The 15,031-nt window shown below is 34.5% G+C and overlaps 1 long non-coding RNA gene across 1 annotated transcript; it reads left to right on the top strand.

Moving 5' to 3' along the window:
- On the top strand, positions 1–10,879 carry LOC128549556 (uncharacterized). The gene is made up of 3 exons (XR_008367791.1): positions 1–392; positions 3,152–3,297; positions 4,877–10,879. It is a non-coding gene; the product is annotated as an uncharacterized LOC128549556 (long non-coding RNA).
- Positions 10,880–15,031: the final 4,152 nt, after the last annotated feature.

Raw genomic sequence — 15,031 nt, 5'->3', positions numbered from 1 at the left:
TATAAATGTGAATCACACAGTTGCTTTGTTTAAACCACAATGATCCGAGGAAACATTCTTCTTGTCTTTTTAATTCGTATGTTGCTATATTTTAGCAGCAAATTCATCAGTTATAGACCTCGCCCTAAACTCAACAGCGATAGACTGTCCAGAAAACCAAGATAACTCAGTTAAAGGTAGTGGAGACGATAGTTCAATAGGAGATGAGGATGACGGTATAACAATTGACAACGGTATGCCGAATAAGGACATGAGCACTCCAATGGAGCATCCTAATAAAGCAGTATCATATGGTTCAGAGCCATCTTATGCACCGCCTGCTGCAGTTAACAGTGGCAGCCTTACAGTACCCGAAACAACAGCAGCCCCTGACTCAACTGGTACAACCCCAGGTGCGTTACAAAGAAACCAATTATGTCTCCAACGATTTGATTGGTCTATTAAAATGTTTCGTCAGAGAATAAGGTTTAAATTTCAAATCCACTGAAGTATCACTCTTTACCCCTGCAACATCAATAGCTCATGGTAACACCCATATCGCCCCGGTAGTACGGGCTTATGTCGGAGTCTGTTGTGATAAGGTTGAAAGCACTGCATGATCCCAAAGGATCAAAAAGACCTGAAAACTAACATAACAGCCCATTGACTATTCTGTTATTTGTAGGTATATATACAAGAATGTTAAATATTAACTATTAGGTATATACTGTAAGTAAATCTTAAACGTTCAACATTTAGAGTACAAATGCCCACACAGGCTTTTACTCATCATACAAAGGCACTTGATAAAGCGTATAATATTACTAAAATTTCTGAAAAACAAAAATACATTTATAGTTTTCTGTTCCAACAGCAGTTCTAGAATCTGGACAATTCCTTAAAACATACGAAGCTTGTCATACTTTTTTTTCTGTATGTTTTTATGGAGAATATCAGCTCTAATTATTGCAAACGAATTTCGGTGTTTTTGTTGCCGGTTTATCATTAACTCCCTTGAAAGATAATTTCCAGAATTAACTCCCTTGAAAGATAATTGCCAAAATTAACTCCCTTGAAAGATAATTTCCAGAATTAACTCCCTTGAAAGATAATTGCCAGAATTAACTCTCTTGAAGGATAATTGCCAGAATTGTCTATAGAAATCGAGTGTGTGTTACTAAACACAACATGTAACGACTGCCAAAAATTATACATTGTAAGTATATCGCTAGTCTGGCTTCCGACTAGATAATCCTTTTTTAGAAAATAATAGTTCTGTTATATATTCTGACTTCATCAGTCTTTGCTCTGGGTATCTAACTGTGTTTTGAGAAGACAATAGTCTCAGGAGTTATCTCCCGTGAACAAAACACAGGGTCTGAACACGGACTGCTTTATCGCATTAACATAGTTATTACGTTCTTTCATGTTTTTCATGAACGTGCATGCATGTGTGCTTGTGTATTAATCATAAAATATATCACATAAATATTTAAAATTTTCCTCTAGGTAGGTTTAAAAATTTCTATATGGCATTGGCGAACTTCCAACTATTACCACAGCAAACATCAGGACCCTTTTAATTTATAGTGTGTCACAGGAATATAGCCAGTATAAAAAAGAAAAATTGAAAGTATAATTCATGCAATTTATTTTATATTTGGGTTTTACGGAGCACCAACACAGTATAGATTATATGGTGCCTAACAGGACTACAAATTTTGGTTTCACATCTCATTTACATCGAAATAAAAACATGAGGTATGGAATCAAAATTTGCATACCTGCTGGAATCACAGAGTTACAGCAAAACCAAGTGTTAAGACCATATTAGTCGCCTCTTACGATCATACAAGGGTAAGGCAGTGGTTCCAATACTTTTCATACACAGATCGTCCCAGAACCACATGTGGCATAATTCATGCAAGGAAGCATCTTTCATTAACAGACGCACCATACCTTCTGCCTTCATACACATACATTATAATATAAAAGACATTAGTATTAGTTAAATGATTTCCTGAAAACCTTACCATATCTTAATCTAAATATTATACCTTTCTCATTTAGTTGCTGAGTTGTCTCTGTTACCGTTCCTTTTTTTTTAATATAATACCACTACCATGATGTGGCCCTAACTAGTCTTTTATCTCCCTAATTAGGGATTAAGACTTAGAATCTCAAAAAAAAAAAAAAAAAATATAAAAGAGAAAAAAAAAACCTAACTGTATGTCCTTTTTAGTCTTGCATTGTTACCACTCCTAGACAAATAAATTGCACTGTTTCAATCTCTTAGTTTTTGATGACACAAATCTTTTGCTCAACATCACTAAAGTTTTACGTTTGTTCATACTCTCTTTTTGCTGTGGTAATAGACCCTCTTTTTCACTGGTTAGTATTAATGCCGATACTATTGAAATCCGAATAACGAAGTTGACTCTAAGGGAACCTGTTTGTTGGATTCAAAATTTGAAAATTAGTGATCATCAAGAGTTTAAAACGTGCCAGTTTCGCTCAAATCTAACCAGTAGTTCAAATATGACAGTTTCGTTCGGATCTCACCATAGTTTAAAAATGCCAGTTTCGTTCGAATCTCACCAAGCATTTAAATGTCAGTTTCTTTCGAATACAAGTGCAACTAAGCGTTTAAATTAACCAATTTCGTTCGAATATAGCTAAGTGTGTAAAATATACCAGCTTCGTTTGAATCTTACTAACTGTATATTTATGTCAGTTTCTTATCTTACCAAGTGTTTAGAATATGCCACTTAAAATTTATACAAATTGTCAACCACTAATTTAGCCATCCGAATTGTTATAATTATGATCAAGAAACATGTTAATAAAAAAAAAGATTTTGCAAAGACATTTATACAATTGTTTTTTGTTGGATTTAACGTCGCACCGACACATGATAGGTCATATGGCGACTTTCCAGCTTTAATGGTGGAGGAAGACCCCAGGTGCCCCTCCGTGCATTATTTCATCACGAGCGGGCACCTGGGTAGAACCACCGACCTTTCGTAAGCCAGCTGGATGGCTTCCTCACATGAAGAATTCAACGCCCCGAGTGAGGCTCGAACCCACATCGATGAGGGGCAAGTGACTTGAAGTCAGCGACCTTAACCACTCGTCCACGGAGGCCCCTTATACAATTGTTTTTCATTTTAAGCTCCAGTAGAGACGTGCATGATTGACTGTGTGTGCCCCTGTAAATGGGTCGAGGCGCCGAAAAACTACACAGCAGAGGAACTTAAAGCTGTTGTTACCCAGATTCAAGAAAAACTCAAAGTGTCCAAAAACTCTCTAAGCTCTACGGTATGATAAAATGAGCCGCGTCGTGGGAAAACCAACAGTGGGTTTGCGACCAGCATGGATCCAGACCCATGCTGTTCGCCAACAGTTTTTCGAATTGCAGTAGGCTTTAAAAGCGGACAGCATGGATCCTGACCAGACTGCGCGGATGCGCAGGCTGGTCTGGATCCATGCTGGTCGCAAACCCACTATGTTGGTTTTCTCATGGCACGACTCAAATAGTGTTATTGCTTTAAGTTTTAGATTATTTGCCCATTTTCGTCGTATTAATTGATATTGTAATTAAAAAGGTTTCAAGGATCAGATAGAAAGGGACTTGCCTACAAATAATTTGGTGATACAACTTATCTCAAAATGCATTAAACAATATCTTTAAAGAAATTTACCGGTCCTAAAATGTTTAGAGCAACATGTTCATTTCTATGATGAGCTGTGTAAAGAAGTATTAGTGAAATGTTTCACAATCTTACTTTGCCAGGACAACTGCAAATATCGTAACTTTGATTCCTAATCTTCAACCACTCGGCTAAGCCCCATCCCCACCCCCTCCACACACACAATTGTTAACTGATCGAGCTATGAAACTGAGATAAGCGCTATATGGTTACATTTTATAATACAGACACTTTTAAGATTTTTATAATCAATTTGAGCCGCGCCATGAGAAAACCAACATAGTGGCTTTGCGACCAGCATGGATCCAGACCAGCCTGCGAATCCGCACAGTCTGGTCATGATCCATGCTGTTCGCTTTCAAAACCTATAGTAATTAGAGAAACCGTTAGCGAACAGCATGGATCCTGACCAGACTGTCGGTCACAAAGCCACTATGTTGGTTTTCTCATGGCACGGCTCATATTTATTTAGCAATCAAAAATATTGATAAAATGAGGCTTCTATTTGTACGAACATGATTTATTATAGATATGACCTCTTTGTTAAGAAAAAATCATTTATATCATCCTTATTTCCTTATCCTGCGCAAGCTGGTCTGGATCCATGCTGGTCGCAAAGCCACTATGTTGGTTTTCTCATGGCGCGGCTCATTTGAATTTTTCATTTTGAAGGATAGCTTCTTGTCCTTTTATATTAATTTTCAGGTTTTTTTTCGCCGTTTATATAGCCGTTGTTCGGCTATATGCACAATGCCAAAACGTGTGTATTTTTCCTAAAATGAATGCAAAAATTCCCAATCTACATTCTGAAAACAAATCATCAAAATTGCACAAACATAGACCAACTTATGGTCAATTTTGTAATGGAAGTATGTTAAATCGGTTGTGCAATGTGGAACAAGTATATGTCAAAGTGCTTTATCCTTTCTATATCCTATGGGACTAAATATTTCCCAATCTGGAACATTTTCGCGTTAAAATTCGCAATATTTGGGGTATAGGCTATGTTCCTAAATTAGCAAGAAAAAACCCTTCATTTCTCAGACTCGTGTTTAATTTCTTCAAACTCTTCATATTTATGGTATAGGCTTCTGTAACCTTTTACATTTTGTTAATCTCTTTAAATTACGAGTATGGGTTCATGCAATTTTATACTAATTCAATCATTTTATCATTTTTGAGTACAGATTCGTGCAAAAAGTAGCGCCAAGGACGAAAGAACGGAAGCATCTGCAGTTGGAATGGTTGGCGTGGTATCTTTAGTAGTGATGTTTGGCGCACTTTTCGTACTTGACCTTACAACAATTGTACGTGACGTCAGAATGCTGTTGGGAAACCTACGACAGGTATTCCAGCCCTAACATCATTGCTTGGAGAGATACATTTTACGGTTCTGCAGCAAATTCTCTTCTGTTTGAACCCTTCTTTACAGCTGATATTTAGTTTCAGGCGGCGTCACAGCTTCTACAGTTTTTGTTTTTGATAGTTTAAAATTATGTCCTGCGTTGACGCGAATTTCGAATTGCTAGGACTTCACAAAAAAGCACATCAAGACTGATACAGACGCTATAGGTAACTTAACTCTATTCAAACAATAGAGGTTCTGTTCATTGTGATTTAACAATTACAAACACACTTAAAATATTTCTACAGACTGTTTGAGAGAAGTTTTCACAATCAAGTATATTCATTATGAGCAGAACAGAATAGAACAGATTTTAGTACACATAAACTATACAGTTTCTACTGTTTTGCCTCTCATACAGTTGTTGGTAAAAATACGTGTATATATGGGAAATATAATCTAATTGGATGAACTTAAGAACTTTTTATGTAAATTTCAATAACCTTAAGTAATCTAAACGGATTCTTTTAACAATTTCACGCTAAACACTAAGCATAGTTTACAAATCTGCGTAAAATATTCATTTTCTTTTGTATTTTAAGTAGTTCTGCACGTTTAGTTAACCAGAAGTAATGACATAACGTTATTTATCCGGAAACCCTAGAATAATGCCTGGTAGCCGTTATACGGTAGCATAAATGTTGCGGCGAATCTGCTATATTGTGTGTATTTAGTGTTGAAACAGTCAGCGCTACTATATTTATAAAGATTACTTTTGACAATAAATAGATTCTGATGTAAAATAATTCAAAATAATAACATAAAATACGCTACAATGTAAGGACTCCAACTGATATTTGGTGTAACATACGAACCTATATACATTTTATCCGTCCATATGATTGCAAAAAGGTAAATCCTAAACTAAGAAAGAAAGAAAAAGTTTCATTGAAATCTACATTGAAGACGTCATCAACAGGGCAATAAAAGCCCATTGTAAAACTTGACAGGTGTAGTAATATGTCCAATTCGGTAATACGAAAAAAAAAATCTAACACACGTCCTTAAATTCTATTGGCTGAATTCCTTTCGGAAATAATAGTCCTATTAAAAATATGGTTTGATAAAATTCCACATTGTAGAACAATATTTGTTTCAAACGTGCAGAACTACCTTAAAGATGAAGTGGAGTGATTACTGCTTATATTGTGCTGAATTATAAATAGTCTAAGAATCTTGCGCTTTGCTTCTTTTTGAAAGAGTAAAAACGTTATGGGCACATGGTGTTTAAGTATTTCAATATATTTAGTGCTTTAAAATGAGTGATTACTATTTCAGTAATGTAGTTGGATGCGAGTGTCTTTTTAATTTAATAGCGTTTTATTATGTAAAAAGACTCTAATTACTTGTACGTTTTAGCTGCTGTACTGTTTGTAATTTAAAGTCATTGGTGTCACCCTTCCGTTGGCGTAAGCCAACTTTAAGTAGGTATATTAGAAAGAAACAAGACAGACTGTTTTCAGACTTAACATCATCTTTGTCCCCAGTAGTTGACTCTACAGGGTATGTTACATAAGCCTGGTTTACATTCGCAATAAACAATAACCTTATTAACTAAGAAATTTCGGCGTAAGTTTTATTTATACGCATGTGTAAAACTGTATCTGGACCGAACGTTTTCAAATAATTTCAAGTCTAAACTAGCTTTTTGTCTCTTTAAAAACCCTTCAGAGCAGTTGCCCTTATAATGGATTCGGTTTAGACAAAACGATTATCATTTCTAAATGCTCACTACATAATTATCTAATGTTAAGGCTGCAAATGTTCACTATTTATCTAATGTTACGGTTTCAAATGCTCACTACTTATCTACTGTTAAGTTTGTAAATGCTCATTACTTACCTAATGTTAAAGTGGTAAATGTTCACTATTTATCTAATGTTAAGATTGTAAATGTACACTACTTATCTAATGTTACGGTTGCAAATGATCACTATTTATCTAATGTTAAGTTTGTAAATGCTCACTACTTATCTCATGTTAAATTGGTAAATGCTTACTATTTATCTATTATTACGTATGTAAATGCTCACAATTTATCTAATGTTTAGTTGTTAAATGCACAATACTTATCTTATGTTCTGTTTGTAAATGCTCACTATTTGTCTAATATTAGGTATGTAAATGCTCACTACTTATCTAATGTTAAATTGGTAAATGCTCATTATTCATCAAATATTACGTCTGTAAATGCTCACTATTTATCTAATGTTAAATTGGTAAATGCTCACTTCATTTCTAATATTACGTCTGTAAATGCTCAGTATTTATCTAATGTTAAATTGGTTAATGTTCAATATTTATATAATGTTAAATTGGTTAATGCTCACCATGTATCTAAAGTTAAGTTTGTAAATGCTCACTACTTCTCTAATGTTCAGTTTGTAAATGCTCACTATTTATCTAAAGTTAAGTTTGTAAATACTCACTATTTATCTAATATTAAGTTTGTAAATGCTCACTTTTTCTCTAAACTTAAGTTTGTAAATGCTCACTATTTCTCTAAGTTAAGTATGATATTCTAATAGTTGTGTGTATAAGTATAATATCCCATTGTTTTAGTGGTTGAAATATTTCTGCTTGTAGCCTCCAATGTTTCGAAATCTTGAATAATTGTAAATCACAAATCTAATTTCTTGTGCTTTCATACACATCCAATATCTAAGCTCAAAGTTGCGCAGGTAAAATTAAAATCGTTTCAAAAGACCGGAGATAAAAAGATAACTGTTTGTCTTACATATAAAATCGACATATTCATTGCTGGATTTTACAAATTTTGATTGCTGTTCTACTCATGAAACTATTGAATCTTCACGGTGTTCACTCGGTGAAATTCTGTGATAAAATGAAAATCCTCAGTATAGCTAAGGACAAATATTGTAATGCTCATTATGCGAGGTCATACTAATTGTGTGTATTGTATATTAAGCGCTTACAAACTACTATTTGTTTAATGTATGAGTATGTAAATGTTATTTACTTAAATATTTATTTTATGTAAGTTTAAGTCTGTGGTATCTTACTGACTATATGTAGTATGTAAGAGCTTCCTAGATATTATTTGAATTATGCGTGAGTATGTAAATGTTAATTACTTAAAGACTTGTTTCTTATGTAAGTTTTAATATGCAAGGGCTTATTAGCTACAATTTGTAAAATGTCTTTGTATCTAAATGTTATTTACTTAAAGACTTTAATTAGTGGGTTTTTTTTGTAAGATTAAGTATGTAAGGGCTTGTATGTAGTATGAAAGAGCTTCCTAGCTACTATAATTTGCATAATATGTTAGTATGTAAATGTTATTTACTTAAAGATTGATTATTCTTTGCAAGTTTTAGTATGTGACGGCATATTACTATAAGTACGAAGTGTGTTATCAACTGGACGTTGAATGATTCGTGTTTGGTTCCCATCACGTCTCGTGATCTGTTACCAACTCATTGAAAAATGTTATTGTGGATTGTATGTTTTTCGCGTTGCATTTATTTCACTGTCAAGAATCGCGAATCGCAAGAGAGTTTGCAAGTTGTTCTATATTAATATTGATTGAAATGGAATCATCGCGAATAATATCTAGTCTACAGTATTCCGTTTGTCAAGTAAAGATTTGTTATACTTCTAAACCTTTATATATTTGTATTTTTAAATTCTATTATATTGTATTATGTATGATAACGAATGACAAAAAACCTTAATACGGCAAGCTTGGACTTATAGGAAAGGAAATGGTTTGTTCTTTGAATGTGGCTTTTCCTGTTGGACTTTGGTCTTTCGTAGTACGGACAAGGTGCATTTATATTACGGATGTAATAAAAGTATTGTTATGAGATATAATTTACAAAGAATAATTTGGAAATTGAACTTGAATCTAGTTTTGTTCTCGACTTTCTTTTGGAATTTTTAAACCCACAGAAATCTTTCTGGAAAATATACCATCAACAGTGAGGTGCACCAATAAACATGTATAATGTACATGGTATAAGATGAATTTGGACAGATCTACCACAACCATTTGATATTTGTAGGATATTGAGCCATTTTCTTGTAAAACATATATATCTCTTTATTCTGATAAAATGTAATCATTCGTTTTTTAAATTAATACACAACTTTATGCGTATTTTGTGACTTATGAAAAATGTGATCTTTAGTAAAATGAATAAGATTATATCATTGCGTAATTTCATACTTCTGAAGTTTAGATATGTTGTTAATGAAATAGCGTTTTAGTAATTTCTAAGAAATTGGCTATATAGCAAATGGCGGGTTGACGGTTTTGTTTAGTATATACATGTATTTCACTGTGATCACTGTTAGATCAATTCCCAAGTTGTACGTTCTGGAATTGTTATCGTAGGTGCCTGGGCCTGTTTCACAAAAAATATAGAATGACTCATTCTATAAGAATCTTTCACTGGTGGAAGGTGCGGATGGAAATATCTGGCGCGAGGATGACTGTTAAGCCGTTACGAGGCTCTGCAGAGTTACCGCAAAAAGAGTTAACCAAGTATCGGAAGCTTCTACCTACACCTACAAACATTCCTGCATATAGTGTTCATAAAATGTTAGAACAAATAAAGTAAAACGTATGTTTTTTTAAGTACAATGCTAGCGCTCATTCATAAGGTACAGGACATTAGTCATTTAACTCCACGGGATGTAAACGAGCTTTTCCTGCCTAGGCGACACGTGAAATCCTGGCATGCATGTAAAAATAATTGTCTCCTACAAATTGGCATTTTACACCACAACCATTTCATAGAACATAAATTACATCGTCTCCTAAGAATGTGTGTTCGCCTCACAACTTTTTCATAGACTATAACTAAAACTTTGTTAACAATATTATTTTTTGTTCGACTCTGGTCTTTGCAGTAATGAATTTCGGAGATGGTCGTTCCACTTACTGTTCAATCAAATCGGTTACAGGGATTTTTTTACACTTGTACTGAAAAATATATTCCATTTGTGATATTTATTAATTGAGATATTCTGAACGCTTTGAGCAGTACATTTACAAGTAAAACCAAACTAGAAATTTTAAAACATTTTTTTGTCATCAATGGCTGAAATGCACAATAGCACAATGGTATTCGCACAGCCAAATCCGCTTAAAACTTTTCAAATCAAGTTATTTTCAAAATTAGAGCAGCTCCTGTCTGTCACTACCTTACAAGTTCATTACTTTAACAATTTTGATAATGAATGTTACGAATTGTTTTGTCTTATATTTCAAGACAAATCATGGAAAACCATTGTTAATTAAAACAAGTTCAAATTGTATTTTAAAGATGGTTAATCAGATTTTGATCAATAAATGGATTTGGTGGGAGGTTTAACAAATAATCATTTACACTTATTTGTGTTCACTGTCTGCTTAAAACATGTTAGAATTTCACAGAAGGTATTTTTGACATTTTGATTCCCCTTTCCTTGTTAAGTATTAAAGGGGAGTAATTACAAATGTCATAAAGAAATAATGAAACATACATTTCTAATAGGGATATAACTCTGTGGAACGGACCCTTTTGCTCCTTTGATTAAACTCTTATAGAATGTACTAAAAACGGAACATTTCATAAAATGTTGCTTAAATGTGACTGACCACCTTTAATTAGCTTCGTGAAACAGACCCCATACCATTTCCTTGGAATGTAACAAGAAGTCCAATTCAAGGAGCGTACATGACAAGGTTTCCTATATTATATATTAGATGTGAAAACTGTTACAGCTATAGCTATTGTAATCATTGTTATGCGATACTGCATTTTCAAATAAATTATCTTTGAAAAAAAATTTTGTTTTTGTTTTTGCTTTTGTCCTAGAGCCTTGAGGATACATGATCGCCTTATATACAAAGGAAGCCAAGAGAAGGTAGTTTTTTTAAACCTAGTCAGTGTGTGTGTGTTCGGGTTTAACGTCTTTTTCAACAATTTTTCAGTCATATCAACGACGGTGTCTACTTGTAGCAGTGAGCACAATGCCCAACTTTATAGTGCTGCCTCACTGGAATATCACGCCGTAGACACGTGGCATGATACCCCACCCAGTCACATTATACTGACACCGGGCTGACCAGTCCTAGCACTATCCTCTTAATGCTGAGCGCCAAGCGAGGAAGCTACTAGTATCATTTTTACGTCTTTGGTATGACGCGGCCGGGGATCGAACCCACGACCTCCTGCACTCGAAGCGGACGCTCTACCACTAGGCTACCGAGGCGGTTAAACCTAGTCAGTGGTCCGTTCATTGTGCTAATGTTTAACAAAGCTGAGACTGAAAGATCTAAGAAGTACATATACTGGCATACATCATCGAGCAGTGACACAAAAAGCAAACATTTTATTTAGAAAGAGTATCTTTGTTTTGATATATTACAAAAGCTGTTTCTCAGCTCCCAAAAGCATTGCAATTGCTCGCTTAAAAATCAACTTGAAGATAAAAAACTTCCAGGGGATTCGAGAAGTTATATCGTTTTCGGTGTTTTAACCCTTACCCGGCTACATTTCTATAATGAACTTGTCCACCTTTCAATTTGAACATTACCATTAACTATTAAAAGGGGTGCATACCAAAATGATACTGATCGAAAGGCGAATAGTGCAGGTCATGTTCAGCCTGCATGGATGTGCAGGCAGATCTTGGTCTGCGCTGGTCGCAAAGGCAGAATCACTTGCTGCCAGCATCAGGTTAAACAAAAATCCTTTCGTTCGAGACGGGTTGGAATAACTATGTATAAATCTCTTAATCAATACAAGACACGCTACGTTTTTAATATGTCATTCTCATTTTACTCTTTTTTGACACATGTTACAACTGCATTTCACAAATTCTGTCAAAATAAATTAATGTTCGGGATTATTCAACCAAACAAGCATTCTGTATATATTTATTTCTCTGAGATATAAATCAATGTTGGTAATGGACAAGATCTTCAAAGTCATAGACAAACATAGACATGTGTGAGTACATGTGTCCCTCTTACTACAAAGCGAAAGCGTAAAAAAACAGGACAAAACTTTAATAGGAATAGCTAAGTTTCAACAACACAGTATCTCAAGAAAGATAGCCTACAACAGTGTAATGACTTTAATACGTTTGTTTAAACAATTGACAACCAAACCACAACACTTAAAGAAAGTAAAGACGGTTAATACAAATAACTTAAGGACCACAGTGAGACACTGAATAGAAACGGGCCAGATGCATAAAGCACCACTGGGGAGATTAAGCTGATTGTGATGCATATCAAACCTCACTCACCATCACATTGTAGGAGTTAACCCTGACAAGTGAGTCCCTGTCACACAAGCGGGTAACAAAAGACGCGAAAAAAAAAAACTTAGCGTAATTCAAAGGATCCCTCTTGATCTATTTACTAGGTTGTTATATAGAGAATAACAGGTTAGTGCCGTAGATGAGAAAGTTTATCTGGCGAGGTGGAGGAGGTTATCGGGTGAGCCGAAGGCGAACCTGATAACGTCCGGAGCCGAGCCAGATAAACTTTCTCAATCTTAGGCACTAACCTATTATTCTATTTATCTTGTCATTACTTCATTTTCCGATATTTGGCAATTTATTTTACAAAAATAAGTGTGCGACAACCGCTTTAATGACGTCATATTCGTAATGACGTCACTTATATAATGACGTAATTACCGGCAAAATCGCAATAACTTCTTCGTTTTTGAATAAAAACTCATTATTTGACCATTCATTTTCTTAGTTCGGACATTTCCAACACAATGATGATGGTTTCGTTGCAAAATTTCTTATGACAACAATATCGATCATAAGGTCACATGATCAACTGACCCTATATCACTGGTCACGTGATCAACTGACGGTATATCAAGAAAGATATACGGCACCCTGATAATTATACAGTTGTCTTCAATGGAAAGAAACTATGACCTTCTGGTAAGTTGTAATGTTTAAATATTGTGAAAAGAGGACAAAATGAAAAAACAAAATATCTATCTACATGTTGTGAAATGATAATGTAAAATAGTGGTATTTATATATGTATCTACACGTATATGTATTTGATACTGAACAACTATAGTTTGCAACCAATTAGGTTCATTGCTTATATTTATTATCATGTTGGTTGCTAAACATAAGCAATAACTTTCAACAGATGCCAGATTACTGATTTTTTTTTTCAAACTTTGAGCTCAACTGTTAACAACAAACTTTATCACAAAGTTTATGTATAAAACAATTAAACATGGTGTACAAATGAACAAACATTTACAAAGATCCCAGGCTACTACTGTACAATACTTGCAAGATTTCGAAAAAGACATCACAAATGCCCGGTAGAGATTGGCCAGTTCATCGCCATTGCAAAATTAAAACAAAATGGTACAGTGATATAAAAAGTTTTAATTCTACCTAATAGTATATCCAGAAATAGAGAAAACATGTTTATCAGACAATTAGAATACATTGCCATGTCAAAATGAAAAAATTCCTTGCCAAGGCAAATAATCAATCTGTCATGGCAAAATCCTTTTTTGCTATCATTATGGCAAATGCGCTCTTTTCATAGAGATTTACAAAACAAGAGGTCCAAGATGGTCCTAGATCGCTCACCTGAGTAACAAACCATAACAGTGTAAACGTGTTTGACTTAGTACCCGGGTTTTGATACCACATGACCCAATTAAAACCAAATCCGAGTTTTCAAGGAGATAAACATTCTGACCAAGTTTTATGAAGATTTGAGCAAACATGTGGCCTCTAGAATGTAAACATGATTTTTCTTCAATCTGATGTAGTTACTTAGTTTTTGCCCCAACCTGACCTAAGTTTTAACCCGTCCAAGATATTTCATTGAGACAAATATTCTAGCCAGTTTTCACCAATTCACAAATTGGACTAAAATTTGGCCTCTTGAGTGTAAAAAAGCATTTTCTTTGATTTGACCCAGTGATCTAGATTTTGACCCTACATGACCCGGATCAAATCTTGTCCAGGATTTTATAATAAACAAACATCCTGATCAAGTTTCATAAAGATTTGATCACAACTGTTGCCTCTAGAGTGTTAAAAAGGCAAATGTTGACGCACGATACACGACGACACACGCTGGACAATGACCGGTCACTATAGCTCACCTTGAGCACTTCGTGTTCAGGTGAGCTAAAAGTAGTACCGATATGAAATAAAATCATACTAACTTTGCAAAAAGAAGCCGGCGGCTATTAAAATATATCTATCAATGAGAGAACCAGTTTTCTATGTAATACTGGTATAGGGATGAAAACCATAACATACTACAGTGCGTATAAATAAGCTTATAGATTAAATTTGCCAAATACCGGCGTGGCAAAAACAAACCGGTGGCTATTATAATATATCTATCAATGAGGGAACCTGTTTTCTACGTTATACTGGGATACGTGATGAATACCATCATATACTAGAGCGCGTATTAATAAGCTTATATGTTAAATTTGCCAAATACTGGCGTGGCAAAAAGAAACCGGCCGCTATTATAATATATAATTATGTCAATGAGAGAGCCTGTTTCCTGCGTTTTAATGGGATACGTGATGAATACCATCATATACTAGAGCGCGTATTAATAAGCTTATATGTTAAATTTGCCAAATACTGGCGTGGCAAAAAGAAACCGGCGGCTATTATAATATATCTACCAATGAGAGAACCTGTTTTCTACATTATACTGGGATATGTGATGATTACCATCATAAACTAGAGCGCGTATAAATAAGCTTAAAGGTTGAATTTGCCAAATACCGGCGTGGAAAAAGGAAACCTGCGGCTATTATAATATATCTGTCAATGAGAGAGCCTGTTTTCTACGTTTTACTGGGATACGTGATGAATACCATCACATACTAGATCGCGTATAAATAATCTTATAGTTTGAATTTCCCAAAATACCGGCGCGGCAAAAAGAAACCGG

This window comes from Mercenaria mercenaria, chromosome 16, assembly GCF_021730395.1.
Source record: "Mercenaria mercenaria strain notata chromosome 16, MADL_Memer_1, whole genome shotgun sequence".
Classification (NCBI taxonomy): Eukaryota; Metazoa; Mollusca; class Bivalvia; order Venerida; family Veneridae; genus Mercenaria; species Mercenaria mercenaria.
Note: the sequence above shows the minus strand (reverse complement) of the source record. Positions and strands in the feature narration are given on the sequence as shown.